Consider the following 16898-nt stretch of genomic DNA (forward strand, 5'->3'; position numbering starts at 1 on the left):
CATGTCTGATCTGCCAGGCCATCATACATCAGATTACCTTTTATATTACCAGTGTGTTGCAAAATCGTGAAGATAAATCCCTTGATGTAGACAGGGGTACTGAGGGGGGCAGGTACTAATTACCCAGGCCTGTGCTTGTTGGAGGGGACCAATCGTGGCCTGGGTCTGCCGCCGACCCCCCTCCCTCTTACCTTTCAGCAGTTTTTCTCCCCAGCCCTGCACACGCTGCTGTGTGCTGGGCTGCAGTGATGCCAGGAGGCTGCTGCCGCTAAGCAGAAGTATCCTCTGCCTGTGCGGGGGTGGAGAAAGTGATCAAACTAATTGCCTCCCCCTCTCCCCCTGAATTTGCCCCTGGCTGAGAGGCTTACAGCATCCCTCTGGTCAGAGCTGTTACTCCTTCTCAACTGTTGTCCGAAGTTTGAACTTGGCTGAGAAAAACATTTCACTCAATTCTGTAGTCAAACAAATCTAATAGTGCTATCAGTATAGTACTATAAGCAAACTATAATTTGTAAACAGAACAAAACAAATAAAAAAGGCAGGAAAAATAAATAAGTAGAAAGAATAAAATAATGATAGAGTGGCTCTCTCTGCCACTAGTACTCAGTACTGGTTAGAGTCATGCACATGCGTGATGACATCACTCCCTTCCCCCTACAAAAAATGCCAAAAGTACACTAGAGATAAGGGGGACTCTATGTCCCCTATCTTCCCCTTCCTACAACCAATAGTGACGGAGCACTCTCATTTTAAAAACTAATGTATATCAGTCCAGGGTTAAGGGAAGATCTTCTCCACCCTGGCTTCCAGTAATTAAGGGTACCTATATCTGATAAGGTGCAGTAGGTATTCGAGTTTCCAAAATGATAGACCTTGTCAGGATACCATATTATTAATACACATTGCAAGCATTTAAAATGAGATATAAAGATAAAAAAGTATTATTGTTTTCAAGTACTTTTTTCTGTATTATAAAGGAGGATAAATGTCAAATCAAGAACCACAACATCATTTATTTGTGGTTTTTATTTAAGAAAATGTATTCACTTTCTTGAAACTTCAATAAAAAATAAAAAAACATTATTTTTTGGTCATTTTGACGTTGAAGTATTTGATGTAACAAGGATCAAAAAGACAATTTGGAAAATTACAATTCTTATGATAAAAACAAAGTATACTTTGTGTAGCTACTACACTAAATCAATTATATAGATGTTGGAATGTTATGAACACAAACGTAGAAAAATGGGCTCAGCACAGAGTTGGGAAAACACTCAGCAGCAAAGGGGATAAATCTGCGGTGTCATTTCTGCTCTGTAATAGCATTGGACATTTCCTATATTTTGCAGTCTTTTAAAATATTCCATACTGTACACTGTCAACAATGGGATTTCCTTTCGAAATTCTACTGATATTCTACAGCAGAAGTGCCATCCTCTGAGTTTGATACTCATGACTTATGGCATAAAGAACTTGATACATATTTAAACACGAATGAAGCAGTACATTATAATTCTAGGATACCATCAGCTGTATAAAAATACACTTTACCAGCTTTTTTTTCTTTTTGTGCTCTTCAGGTTTTAAAATAAACTAAAAGCCACAGTGGAAAGAAAAGATAATTGCACTTGCTTACCATGTATGATCTCGTTAATTGCGACAGCAGGAATATGTTACTAAGTAAATGGCATCTTAAATGCTTCTTCCAATTAAATAGCACTGCACTAGAAGAAGCTTTTACGTTTTGCAAGGAATGTAACAGTCAAAGGTCAAAAAATCATCTCTCTTAGCTAGATATACAACAAATAAAATAAACAGCAAACATAATCCTAAAGTTTAATTTTCACACAAGTTCACAGTGCAGAAAAAGATTTTATAGCCCCTCTGTTAATCACAGAAATCGCTCTGTGCTATGACTCCAAACTCCATTAACCAGCTAAGATTGGTGGTTTAATAAACTCTAGTATTGAGCTGGAGGCTCCAAATTTGTCATTGGAGATCAGCACTGTCTTCTTTGTCTCTTGCCATTTTTCTTTTCTTAAAAACAAAATATAAAGAAATGAGTTTATTTTAATAATTGTTATCCATAAAACATTATCCTATCACAATGATTGCGACCTAATTAATTTATATGCTGATTCTAGTAATTCATACTGGAGATGCTTCATGAATTTAATATAGTGTATCCCAGTGTTGCTTATTACAATTTTAGTCTGCTTTATATTTACTTCAATATATGTCAAATTGTTTTTTATTGTTATTATTTTAGAAGAGTTATGCAATTTGTTATTCATGAGAGTCAAAACCATGGGATAGTTAATGAAAAAGAAAAAAGATAAACGGACTGTTTCGGAACCGCTAGAAATAAATGAGGCTAGGGAATGTTGAATAGAGATTACAACACCTAATCCCGTATCGTGAGTGGTTTGCACATTACAGTTTTCCATCCATTGCAATGACTGCTACTTTTTTGACTGTGGAAGATGAATGCCCAGATAAGGTGAGACTTATTTCTTAAATTGATTCAGGAACTCAACTTAACAGCTGACAAAAACATGCTAGCAGTGTCAGTTTGAAACAGCCTCAGTGTTTCTGTGAGCAAAGTAAATACAAATATCTCTGTGCAAAACAACTTCCCAGAGTGTCAAGATTTATTTCATATTCTCCTTATTTACATATTACTATTTAAGGGAAATATCAACTACTGTAGTTTTCCCACTCATTTTCTGAATACATACAGTAGAAGGAATACATATTGCTTATAGATTCATTTATCCTTTTTTTCAACAAATGTTCATGAAACCTATTTAACATAACCTGATTTCTATGAATATTATAATTTATCAGTATGCATTTGAGTTGCCATACTGATGGTGCAGATGAGGACAACCAAAAAATCACCATACTCAATGATGGAAGAATAGAATAATCCAGAATTACCCAACAATAATTTTTAAAGAAGTGTTGCCCACCCAGCTTCCTGATCTAGGATTGATTGTATTATAGAGGGTGCCCATAGCTGCCTGTATTTTACTCCAAGAATCCTTTTTGAAAAAATTGATGCACAGATGGCAGATAATTGTGTTAATTGATATTTATTATCAGTATGGAACTGATGAGCCCCAAAATGTTACTCATCATCTAATGTTGCTTGAAGAACTGATTTGGTCAACTTCCATAATGTTGTGTTGACACTCAAATAATGAAATAAATTCACACTGAGTCTAATTATATTTACCTTATTGGGAAATTGGCTGCAATTGAGCCAGGCTAATGTAATGTAGCATTAAGAAATAATTAAAATAACCAGAAAATTTGGTGAATGTTTATATCTATATTATCACTTTGCATGAGCCATCAAAGTACTGTACTCACTAACTAGCCTGTAAACATCCAAAACATTTGCTAATCTAATCAACAAGTATATTAAAGCCCCAAGTTAATACATATATTTGATGTCATTAAACAATTGCCTAGATAGAACGTCCTCTGTGACCCAGTTCATACTTATTCTGACACCATCTCAAACCTGGTGCTCATGGGACCTTAACAATGCAGGTTTTCCAGAAAATCTAGCTGGAGCACAGGTATGTTAATTGACTATCACAATAGATCTACAGGTTGTGATAATTATTCCTGAGAATACCTTTAAAACATGCACTGTTAGAGTTCCATGTGGGACAAGTTTAAGAAACTCCTTCTTACTGGGTCCTGGTGTGCTCCATTGTTGTTGTGTGCTTGTCAGCACTTGCCACGGTGAAGTGTATTCTTGCTACCGGTGGTCCCTCTCTTCAGCTGCTGCAGTGACCATCAGCATCTTCCTTCTCCCCCTTTGAGGGGGTCCTCGGTGAAAAGCAAGTATGTGTCAGACTCCACTTCTCTGTTCTGGGTATTCACAAATCATATAAGTACGGCAAACCTCCATATTCTCCCATCAACAGTTGTAAAAGAGAGCCTTTATTTCTTTAACAAGATCACACATTCTATTCACACATACATAACATTTACTCTAAAATCCATATGATCCTTAACCACTGACTGGCAGATAGTCAGCAGTGTCAGCAATAGTCAGCAGTGTGGACACAGGTCTTTTCAAATAATGGGCAGCGATGCGTTTCATTCCTCTCCTGGGGCTTTTTCAAGCTGGAAGATTTAAATCAATATTGTGTTTCACACATTTATTAACAGACAATTTTTTATTTGTTTTTTTAAGTGTTAGTAAATGTGTGATTTAGCCCAAGAAACACAACATTGAGGTTGATTGATGTATATCAATTTAAAATTGATTAAAATTTACCTTTAGTAAATATACTTCTCAATCTCCTTTTGGTCATCAATCGGCCCTCCTTAGATTGTCAGCAATTCACCTCTTTCTATGTACCCCTTGTAAACAATATTGAGGCCTTTCTTCACTCAGATAGAAATGTATTACTTTTTCCGCAGCTCTTCCACCAGCAACACTTCTCTCAAAAGCTCCTTCACTCACCCCTTAACTGCCACTCAATGGCATATCTATAATGGGTGGAGGTTTGCCCACACATGCGTGCAGGGGAGCTACACCACACACCCTGCACCCATATAGAGTTAGACTTACCTCTACGCAGTCCCAGAGTTCTGCTTTGCAGCACTGGGGTGGTGCTGCAGAACAGCAAAAATCACTGGGAAATTGGCGGCGACCTTTTTCCCAGTGACTTGCTCATGTGCAGTAGAAATGTCCCTAGGAATAAGGCTTGTGCCATTTTCCCGGAGACCTGAGCATGTGCAATAGATTCTGGCATCAAGCCAGAATCTACTAGATTGCCAGAGAGAAGGGGACCCCACACTGAGGGTCTCATTCAAACCTGCTCGCAAGTGCCTATGCACTCGCAAGCGGGTCGATGTTGAGGCCCTGCATACACGCAGCGACCACACTGCATGTGCACAAGCCCTGGAGCGAGAGAGAAATTCTCTTGCTCTGGGACTCACTACAAAAGGGGCAGCTGTCAATGGTGATCGACAGTTCGCCCCACTTTGTAGGCAGGGCGGGGGGGTTGCTACACAACCGGAGGCGTTCCCAATGGTATACCTGCCATTTGGGGGTGGCCCCGCTGACATTACTGGTGATGTCAGTGGTGAGCTTCCGGCTCTAATAGAGCTGAAAGCTCACTGGGGCTTGCAGTAGATGAGACCCTCCCACAAGGGTCTCGTTGCAAGCCCCGATGGTCGCGATTGTCTTGACCATCGCGACCACTAACCTGGCCACTCGCTAAAGCTGTGGGTAGTCACCCACAGCCTAGCGAGTGACCAGGAGGTCGGGACGGAAAATAGATTTTGCGAGTGCCTCGGAATGAGGTTCTGAGTCTGCACACGGACCCTCTACTCTCTTAAAATTCCCCTGCTGCCACAATCTGCATCATGTCTTATGTTACCATGGAAGCTTATACAGCCATCTTACATTTATTATTTTCTTATATGAACTATATCCAATATGGTATTCTTCACTCTACATCCTCTTCCAAAACAGACTTATATTAGTGTTATCCCCCACATTGGCTATCACAATATTAACAAGTAACAACTTTTGAGCAAGGCACTTTTCAATTGAAGAATTTAGGTATTGTATTTAAAAATCTAAAATCTTTTTAAAAGTGAGTTTTAAACCTATGGAATATACATATGTCAGGGAAGGTGGTCATCTTTTCTCTCAGTATTCTATCTGCTCTAAAACCAGCTTTGGAAAGTGGCAATTATACATTTTATGTCTTCTTTATTAGATAAAATCATATAAATATTTTCTTTCAGATTCGCTTGTCTGAGCTCATATTTTAAGAAAATTGATCTTTTTAAACATAACCTTTAAATGTATTTCTAATCAATATTGAAATCAGAGAAGGCAAATTCATTTCTGACATTCCATTCAACCGGTGTCTATAAGGTTGTCATTCAATGAAAATTCATTTGCAGATGACTAAGGCAGGTGCACGGTTATCAAAGGTCAGGGCAAAACAGCATATTTCATAAATACACTTTTCCATACTTTATAGCATTTATTCTTGTTGCATAATGACAGCATTCTTAATTAGTTCTTGCAATCAAGATTCTAATAATTTAATTAGTATTATTTTTGCTCCATTAAATTGTTTCACCCAGTAGATTTCATTAATTCAACACACTGCATGTTTAAAAAAATTATTTCAAACTTTTTTGCTCATTACGTTAGAACATTATAAATAGCTAATCCATTTAATGCTGCAAAATCCTGTACAAACTAAAAATGTATTTGTTTTATACCTGATAGTTGTTTTGTTTTAAATGCTGGGTGCTGGAGTTCCACAAGCTCTAGCATTTAGAACTGTCAGGGCTGCAAGAGTTATCATGTGGCATTGGGACTTTCTGTTATTGCCCATACAGCCTCGGGTGCAGTCAGTTAGGTCGTTGAGGGGTTTGTACACCTCAGTAACTTTGTACGGCCTTTAATGAGGTTTAGCTGTGTTTGTGAGTAGGTCCAGAGCCCCATCAATCTGCATTGTAATCTGCCACCATGAAGTCCACAAGGGAGACCCAAATACTTTGTACCACTCCACCACACTCCAGTGATGGCTGCAATGGTTATGCTGACACTTATAGTTCCACAAACTACAGCATGTCCTATCAGTAAATGGCTCCATGTTTATGCTGGTGCTTGTAGTTTCCCAATAGTTTCTATTTCTAAATAGTTTTAATCATTGCACCCATTACACCAGGAGTGACAGGCAGATCCCCAGTTTTATTCAGTGGGCTCACCTAAGAGGGAAATTGCAACTCATGAATGATGTGATGCAATTAAGCCATGAACACCAGTATCTAATTAAGTATTTATACATATGCAATGGCTTAATTCATTCAAATAAAACATTACTAAAAACACTACTATATGCAACCATAATTTCTAAAATGAACACTGTTTATCAAACTTACATTTACCAATCTGGCATTGTTTCAATAAGAGGTACAGTAAATAAACTCTAGATAACTTCACCTAACATGTTCATACCACATTGTTCAACAACACTTCCTCCTTACCATTCTATCCTCCTTACCATTCTATTCAACAACACTTCCTCCATACAACACAATCCAACAACACTCCCTACTTACCACTCTATTTAACAACACTTGCTTCTTACCACTCTTACAAAACTTCCTCCTTACCACTCCAACAACACTTCCTCCTTACCACTCTATTCAACAACACTTCCTCCATACTAAACAATACAACAACACTTCCTTCTCAACAACATATCCTCCATACTACACAATCCAACACTTCCTCCATACCACACAATCCAGCACTTCCTCCATACCACACAATCCAAAAACACTTCCTTCTTACCACTCCAATACTTCCTCCTTACCACTCTAACAACACTTCCTCCTTACCACTCTATTCAACAACACTTCCTCCATACCACACAATCCAACAACACTTCCTTGTTAGCACTCCAACAACACTTCCTCCTTACCACCCCAATAACACTTCCTCCTTACCACTCCAACAACACTTCCTCCTTACCACTCCAACAACACTTCCTCCTTACCACTCTATTCAGCAACACTTCCTCCATACCACACAATCCAACACTACTTCCTTACCACTCCAACAACACTTCTTCCTTACCACTCTATTCAACATTTCCTCTGTAACATTCCATCCAAAAACAATTCCTCATACCAACCATCCAACTACATTTCTTCCTTATTACATTATTCAACAACACTTCCTCCTTACCACTATATCCAACAACACTCCCTCAATATCACTCTATTCAATAACACTTTCTAAGACTAGAGCAAGATTTGGTTGATGAAGACCAATTAGAACTCTCTTCAAAAAGCTCAACAAAAAGTCATATAAAACTATGTATGTGTTTCTATAATATTCAGTGCTGCTCTAGAATTGGATTGATGAGTCTAGATGATAAATGCAGTACTTCTTCAATCCATTGGATTGTGAGCCTGATTTGTTTTAGTAATTATTCTAATTATAATGCAAGCTTTTTGACAGGATATAGTATTCAAATTCTGGTTCTTTCCTATAAAACTTTTCACAGTTCTGCATTTTCATATATATATTTAAATTGGTCCCCACCTCTGTTATCACACTCTACTACTCTTACTTCTCCAGCAAATCATACATGACACAATTTGTTCTGGAAAATTTAACCCAAACTAGATTCAAATCACTAAGTTTATGCACTTAAAATGACCCGTAACTTTAACCAATGTCTCAAAGTCTGGTCGAATAAATACTTCTAACTGCCAAGTTTAGTTGTTATCAAGTTATTACATTAAGTAAATGACCAGATCCCTTTAATTTGGTCCCCTATATGTTGCCAAGTTGGACAAATATTGGGGCAGCATGGTGCTGAGGGATAAATTTACTAAGAATCGAGATGACCATCTCGGGTGATTTATTCATTTTTTTCCTGCTTGCAAATTTACTAAAGACAAAAGTCGGGTCAGTTAGAGAGAGATTTCTCACATCTCACTTGTAAAACTTGGGTGAGATAGCAATCTTGAATCAAATCACCATCGGTCCAAAACGGAAGTAGTTTTCAACTCAAACATACATCTCTCAAATTTACCAAGAATCAGGATGAAGAGCTCGGGTGAAATAGGAGGAAACTCTCTGTTAAAATCACTTTTCAAACTTCTCAACCCCCTGAGCTGCGAGATGGTCAGAAACATACACAAATCATTGTGATTTGTGTATGTTTCTTTCTGTAAATGGTTAAAATAGGGTTAACTAAAAAATATATATATGGGAGGTCCCCCCCAAAACACTAACCAGCACCGGACTTGGCAGCTAGTCCTGGTTCTTAAAATTACAGGTTGCTTTGGTTGTGGAACTACAAGTGCCAGCGGGCCCTTAATGCCCCGCATGCTGGTATTTGTGGTTCTCCAAATACCAGCATGCGGGGGAGGCTTGCTGGTACTTGTAGTTCCACAACTAAAGACAATATTTAACCATTTATTTTACACTACACACTAACACTATCAAACCACCACCCACCGCCCAGGTGTATCAGCCTAGGCCAGGGGTGCTCTGGAGAGGGGGACCCATTTATTGGAGGGGTCCCCAACTCACCAGGGATCCCTGGCCTGGGCTGACTAGCGGTCAGGGCTGATGCTGTGGCTGAGGGGCCCGGTGAAGGGCTCCCCTGGCTGTGGCATCAGTCCCCTGTTAGAAAGGGTCCAGGGCTGGTGTTAAATATACATGGTACCTCACATCAATTTTTCTTCCCATATATTTAAAACCAGCTCTGTCCCTGCTGCCTGGTTCTGGTTCTTAAATTACAGTGGAACCCTACACATTTTGTTCCCTGTAATTATAAGAACCAGGATTGGCTGGCAAGTCCGGAGCTGGTTAGTCTTTTGGGCGGGGGACCTCACGTCATTTTTTTAAATAAAACATTTAACTCATTTTTGCAAGTCTTAACACACAAGCAGCAAGCACATATCTCACTGATATGTGCAGGCTGCTAGCTCGCATTTGCACAGAGAAAACATGCAATCTCAGGTGAGTAATCGCCTGCAAAACGAGTTACTCGGGAGAGATATCTCGTTCTGCTTCACCATCGGCAAACTCTTTTAGCCTCAAATCACCTGTTGGCAAATTTGGAATAAAAAAAGGAATTTTTTCGCGAGTTACAGCGAGATGAATCACTTTGCAAATCGGGACCATCTTGAATCTTAGTAAATTTACTCCTAAGACTGAGCAACTGGATGCGTCTGTGTGTGGGCAGTATAAGAATATCCCAGTGATGCACCATTTGACTAAATGTTAAATTTCCAACTCTTAAAGCATAACTTTATTAACATTTTCTTTTTACCCAATATTACCCTATCTCTCAACTAGCAGAACGGTGGAGAGAAATCACATCTGCTAAATCTACATTACTTCTTGTACCAACACTGACAACTGGGAAAGTAGGGAGATTCTGCAACACATTTTTACTCTTGTGTTTTATTTTGATTTGCTCGAATAATAAATACCGAGCCAAGGGGGCCTACTTACTAATTAACATGTTTCAGACCCAATAATTCTAATTTATTATCTCTGGTATTCGCTGCAAAAAGATATTATTCTGTACATTGCCTGAATGTACTACTCCAAATACTCACTAACAGGGACAGGAGTCTGTCCCTGCGATGTGTAAGAAGTGAAATTATTGCGTGTGCAGCTGCCATTGCCAGGGAGGCTTTCCAGAGGAACCCCCTCCTGGTGATTTTTGTGATCTGTAGCCCAAATGCTGCTGGGGCCAAACTTTGGAATGCAAAGGGTTAGCTTGATAAATCTGACAGCTTTGCAGCCCCCCATAGAAATGGTGGCTGTGGTTGCTGTCATAAATGGAGGGACCTTCATACATTTGATGGAATTTGCGGTTATATGCCGAAAATATTATTTTATAAATAGGCCCCAAGGAGATGTAGTTTAAGTGTTAAATGAAACATTACACATAAACAACACGTATCATATGCCATCTAACAAGAGTTTTTCTTTAGTCTCAAATTAAATTAAATATAATTATATTAAAAATATATTTTTTGTGCAATAGCTTTACATTTAAACACTTTTTCTATTGTCACCTACTATTTTATTTATATTTCAATTGAATAAAAAATATAAACATAATTTAAAAAGTTATGCTTACTTCTATTCACAGCAGATCATTTTACATGTTCTTTTTTTACTTTTGAATAACACGTTAATTTCTATTCAAGTCAGCTGATGTTATTTGCAATAGGAGATTTTGTATATGTGTGTTCTACAAAAAAATTCATCTTATTTAAATGTCATTTAAATATGTTTGAATTTTCTATTTTCCCAATTGATTATATTTAAACCTTTCCTTTGGGTAGCATCCATGATTCTGATAATACATAATCTTAGAAAAGCAGCTAGACAGTTTCCAAATGATGAACCTTGTGGACAAATAAAAGCTTCCTTTCTCCCTAGAATCTAGTTATTGTCTTTGCACTCCTTGCGCTTACAGCATTTTGGCTGAACTGAATGAATCACATAAATAAGCACCTGTGATTTGCTTACTTGCATTGTCCCAGAAACAAATAAAAAGAAGGAAGATATTTTCAAGTCGGAGATTTTTAGTATTTGAATTCATAAAAATACTGCAGCACAATAAAGTCTGTGAACATCACAAAGATGGATACGTTGACACATAAAACTCAATTCCTCTCTTTAATAATATTATATTTCATTTCCTGTACAAAGAAAACAACCATTATCCAAGGCAGCCATTCGTAAACAGCCATTGTGAACAGATTGCATGCATGTTGGTGGTATCATAATTGAAATAAGTTTTCCAGCCTTTCATTTAAAAAATGGCAGATGTAGGAATGATCTATTAATCAACAAACTTACTTTATAGATGCTAATTTTACCACTATGAGCAATAAAGATAACATGCCAACTCCAGACAAATACTATATCAAAATCCTCAGTATTTTTGTGTTGATGTTCTTCTTGCTGCATATTTATTTTGCATGTTACTTGCTGAGTTTGAGCCTACTACCTGAGAGCAGCGTAACTGTTTGCAGGGAATGGAATTGAAATGCCAGCGGTTCAAATCCCGACAGCGGCTGCCTGACAGGATGAAAATCCTGACAGAGGCAGGAAAGTATGCTAACCACCCCTGCCCCCCCATAACCCTAACCCTCCCTTAGTGGTGCCTAACCCTTACCTCCCCCCTAGTGCCTAAATCTAACCTCCCCCCGGGGGTGCCTAACACTAACCCTCCACTTGCCGCTCCCTAAACCTAACCCTACCAGGGGGGGTGCCTAGCCCTAACTTCTCCCTGGGGCTGCCTAACCCTAACCCTCCCCCCTAGGAGTGCATAACCCTAAACACCCCCCAAAACCTAACACTAACCCCGCTAACTGCCCTAAACCTGACCCTCCCTCCCGCTGCTAACAGGATGGGCGCCCGGACTTACCTCGTTTGTGCGCGCATCGTCCTTGATTCCAAAGTTGGGATTATGATAGGCGTCTGTATTTCGATGCCCAGCATAAATCCCTAGGCGGCATTCTGCTGTCTGGATTGTGACCGTCATCCCGTTTGCAGAGCATGTTATATTTCCCATTTATATTTACCTTTAAAAATAAACCCATTTTAATTCTAATTTTCTTTCACTATTTTAATACAATTTATAAGCTAAAAAAATACATAATTCTAAAATTGTATAATATTATAATAGGTTTTATATTATATTATAATTGGTTTTATATATTTACCAAACAGCATATACATTTTCCTTTTACTTTACAAAATTACATTCTGTGCTTGCTGGAGAAATGTACTTAGGTAACTTGACTCATTTTGAAAGTGTTCCATGGTTTAGAACATACAGGGGCCTGTTTATCAATTTTTGACTTATCACAGTCATAGAAAACCACCTATCACCATTAAAAATCTCAGCGAAACAGCTGGGCCAGGAGTGGCTAGATGTTTCATGCATGTGCAGTGAAAATGCAGTGAAAATGAAAGACCAGGCTTGGGCCTTCAATTCCACTTAGGGAAGTAATAATTAAAAATCACAAGTAGTCGCAGAACAGTTCTCCAGCATGCAAAACAATGTTAGTATTGTAATTCCAGTTAATGCCAAGTGATAGTGCCAACCGTCACATATGAACTGCAAAGTATGACATGCGTGAAATGCTGAATCAGCCCCTTAATCGCGTGTTCCAAGCTTCTATTTCAGTTATCACTTCCATTCCAAGAAGGTGCATGCATTCCAAGTCTCTTACTTATTTTTGGGCGCATGCGGAATTCATTGTGCGTGCCAGACCTCGTTTTTAAAAGACATACTGTATGTGTTTTTTAATGTGTTTCATAACTCCAAGTCTTATTTTTATGAAACTTCTGTCTCATATTATGGCTGTTTTATTACAACAATCACATATCTAAGTGCTTACAAATACAATTTATATAGAAAAAATAACATATAAAAATACCCTTGTAATCATTATGCACAAATACTAAAATTACAAATAATATCAACATGAATAACAAGGTATCATTATTGTTAAATCGCGTTCATTAATAATACATATATATAAAATATTCTTAATCTAAATAATAAGTGAGAAAGAGTGTCTGCCTGTATGTCTGTTTGTCTTTTATGCATGACTAGAGTTTTGGACCTACCTCCATTAAATTTGGCATAGTGGTGTAGTTTGACAAGGATTAGGTTTTTGCCTAGGTTTGAACTTAGGGGGTCATTCAGACCCGCTCGCGAGCGGCAGTACGCTCGCAAGCAGGTCGATGTTCCCCACTGCGCATGCGCATGATGGAGGGAGCTCCGTCGTGCGCATGTGCGAGACCCAGGGAGCGACGGGCTTTCCATCGCTCCGGGTCTCGCACCAAAGGGGGCATGCTGTTGATTGACAGCATGCCCCCTTTGGTGGGCGTGCCGGGGGCGTGCCTGCCAGACGGAGGCATTCCCATGGGAACGCCTACCGTCTGAAGCCTGCCCCACTGACATCACTAGTGATGTCAGTGGGAGTGATTTTGGCTCTGAACCAAAATCACTCCAGGGCTTGTGGCAGGGAGACCCTACCGCAGGGTCTCCGTTGCAAGTCCGATGGTCGCGATGGTCAAGACCATCGCGACCATCTTTTTGGCCGCTCGCATATGCTGTGGGTGGTCATGGAGGAGGGCCCTGATTCAGAGTGAGCGCTCTGGTCAGAGCGTTCAGCTCTGAATCAGGCCCTTAGTCAGGGCCACACACTGTCACACAATCCCTAAAAGGAGGACACTCTTAAATTACACAGGTTTCCCGGGGCTGGCTCCAGTGGAAATTGGCAGTCTGCCAAAAACCTGTGTGAAGGCTACAAAAGTATCATTTTAATCTCACAGTCTGAGCAAATATCAAACTTTACGTCTCATGCAAGTTCATATTAAATCCAGAGTTAAGGGGCACATCCACTAGGTGATCTACTCCCTGTCCAATCTCTAAACGATTTTCCCTTGATTTTTTCCCTTGAAATTTTATCTTTCAGTCTGAACGATTTACAAACGATTTGCAAACGATTTGCAGACTATCTTTAATAGATCAAGTGAAATTGACCTGCATGTTCAGTCGACTGACAATACGATCAAACGACCAGCGGCCGTGCGCATCGTTGATCGTTAATGACCAAACACTGCACGATTTATAAACGATTTTTAAACGATTGAACGATAATGACGTCGTTATCATGCAATCGCCTGCTAAAATCGTGTAGTGGATGCCCCCCATTAGTCCTTTTTTAAGTGACCATATATATTAGTCAGAGCATAACTAGAACATTGTGGGCCACATAGCAAGATAAAAGGCCCCTCCCAGAGGTAAAAAACATGTTATGCCACACAGAGCCCATTCAGGTTATGCCACACAGTAGTACCCCTTACACACATTACGGCCTGCAGTAGTAGTGCCCCTCATACATTATGGCACACAGTAATGCCCCTTACTCTGCACAGTAATGCTCCTTACACATGATACCACACAGTAATGCTCTTTACAGATTATGCCACATAGTAGTAGTGCCCCATATAACACATTATTCCACACAATAAAAGTGCCTCTTACACATTATGTCACACAGTAATGCCCCCTATGAACATCATGCCTCACATTAACGACCCTTACACAATATGCCCACCCAGCAACACACCTCCGGGTGTCCCTCCAGCAGCCTCTCGTCTCCCCCTGTGTGTCATTAGCTGACACCTGGGTCCCCCTCAGTGGCCCTGACTGGACTGGCCCACCTTGTGTGTGTGACTGGGTGCAGGTAGGGCGGCTGAGGCAGCTCAGGCACCATAGCAGCCGCACCCCTTGCACCCACGGTAGTTACACACCTGTTTGCATGCATGCAAGCAAACGGTGGTATCCTTTTCAGGACCAATGTAATGGGGTTATAAGTGAGGACACTGTAAATAAATAAAGGTCCAGTCTTCAACCCGGGCAATGCCGTTTATCCTAGCTAGTTAATAATAACACAGACACATAGAAAAATTTAAAAATAATATATAAAGAGAATTATATAATTAAAGAATATTTTACTTTATAATTACTTAGATATTATGTCATTCTACCATATAATTTAATCCTTGTGGGACATGAGTTCACAAATGAAAAATCCAGTACTGTATGCATGATATTTACAGAGGAGAATTCGATGTCCTTACCTTCTAGTAATTCCAACCTTATATATTACATATATTGAGTTTAACAGACATCACCAGATATGAGGTTCTAAGCCCATTAATAAACAGATACTGTACCAAAGTATTGAAGGCAAAACTACCCTCTGGTTTCCAAAACCTGTTCTATACTAACAATGCTCAAAGGAATTCCAATTTTGCTCCTTCCTAACATTTCATCTTAAACTAAATTTATTTAAAAATAACAATATTATATTCCTCCTTCTCTTGCTCCTAAGGTACATGATTTATATCACAAGTACAATCACACTTACTTGTCATGCATACATTCTGGGGGTAATCATTAACTCTGACCATTAACTCTGACCTTTCTTTTCAACCTTAAATCTAATTATTGACCAAATCCTGCTGCTTTTAATTGTGCAGTATATTTAAACCAAGGTTTTAGTTCATTCTCTCATTTACTGTATCTCAGATTGACAATTGTAACTCTTTCTCCTTTAACAGTCTTTCATTTCCAGAGACTTACCCTCTATAGTGCATTATGAATGTCACTGCCAGGATTCTTCTTCTCACCCACTGCACAAGCTCAGCTACCTCTATATACAACTTGTTTTATAGTGCTCTGCTAGCTGCTCACTATTGTTCCTACTATAGTTCTGATGCTCTTTCTGTAACTCTCTACCACTCCATTAGACTGTCCTGCAGCTTTTCAATTTGTAATCCTTGTTGAAACCTCCTCTTTTCAAAGATATGTACCTGTTGGTTCATGATCCTTCTTCACTACCTTTTAACCTACTTATTCACAACTTATTTATTCTCCTTTTCTTCCTTTAGATTGTAAGCTCTCATAAGCAGGACACTTCATCTTTCTACATAAGTAATTATTATTATTATTATTATTATTTGTAACATCAAGAGTCTTTCAAATTCTAGAACACTACGTTAATGTTGGTACCTTATAAATAAATAAATAACAAGGACAATGGTGTTTTTACAAATACATACAGGTAGGATCATAACTAAAGGTGTTGTTTATCTTGGAACAACTTCACCTTATTAAACACCAGTGTGAAGCATTGGTGGGGATCTCCCGATGTATCTCATGTCATCTATTGAAAAGCAGGACTGACTAATAGGCGGAGATAAAAAAATTATTTTCTGCCAATGGAGTTGGAAATTGACAGATGAATATGTCATGAATATGTCATAGGATGAGACATTATTATTGAATGTGGCAGCAGATTGATCAGGGGCTATCAAGTTAGGTGTTATATTCAGCAGCTTTAATACTTCTTGTAAGCCAGCGTTAAGAGTAATGGTGAATGGCCTATGGAGAAAATGGCATCTTATTGCTACACTTATTGCTTATTGCTACACTAGGGCTGTGTCTAATAAAAAGGAGAAGGTCCTAAAAATAGACATCTGAAAATATGTACAGTAAGATGAAAACTGTATTTTACACATACTTAAAGGTTTAATGTATTTCCCAGCGATAGCCGTATAAAACGTTATCTGAAATTTATGTTGTTGCTGAAGCTTCTTGTGGAATTTTCTTAATTCAGAATCTGCTTTTTATTTTTTTTATACCTATCTCTATACAATTATAACAGTAACAAAGTAAATTGTGAAAAGAGTTATACACTGAAAATGAATAAAATTAAGTGATGAATTTGTTTGGACTAATCATATTATGTTTTAATTTCTTATATGC

This window comes from Taudactylus pleione, unplaced genomic scaffold, assembly GCF_031769625.1.
Source record: "Taudactylus pleione unplaced genomic scaffold, aTauple2 ptg000127l, whole genome shotgun sequence".
In the NCBI taxonomy this organism is placed as follows: domain Eukaryota; kingdom Metazoa; phylum Chordata; class Amphibia; order Anura; family Myobatrachidae; genus Taudactylus; species Taudactylus pleione.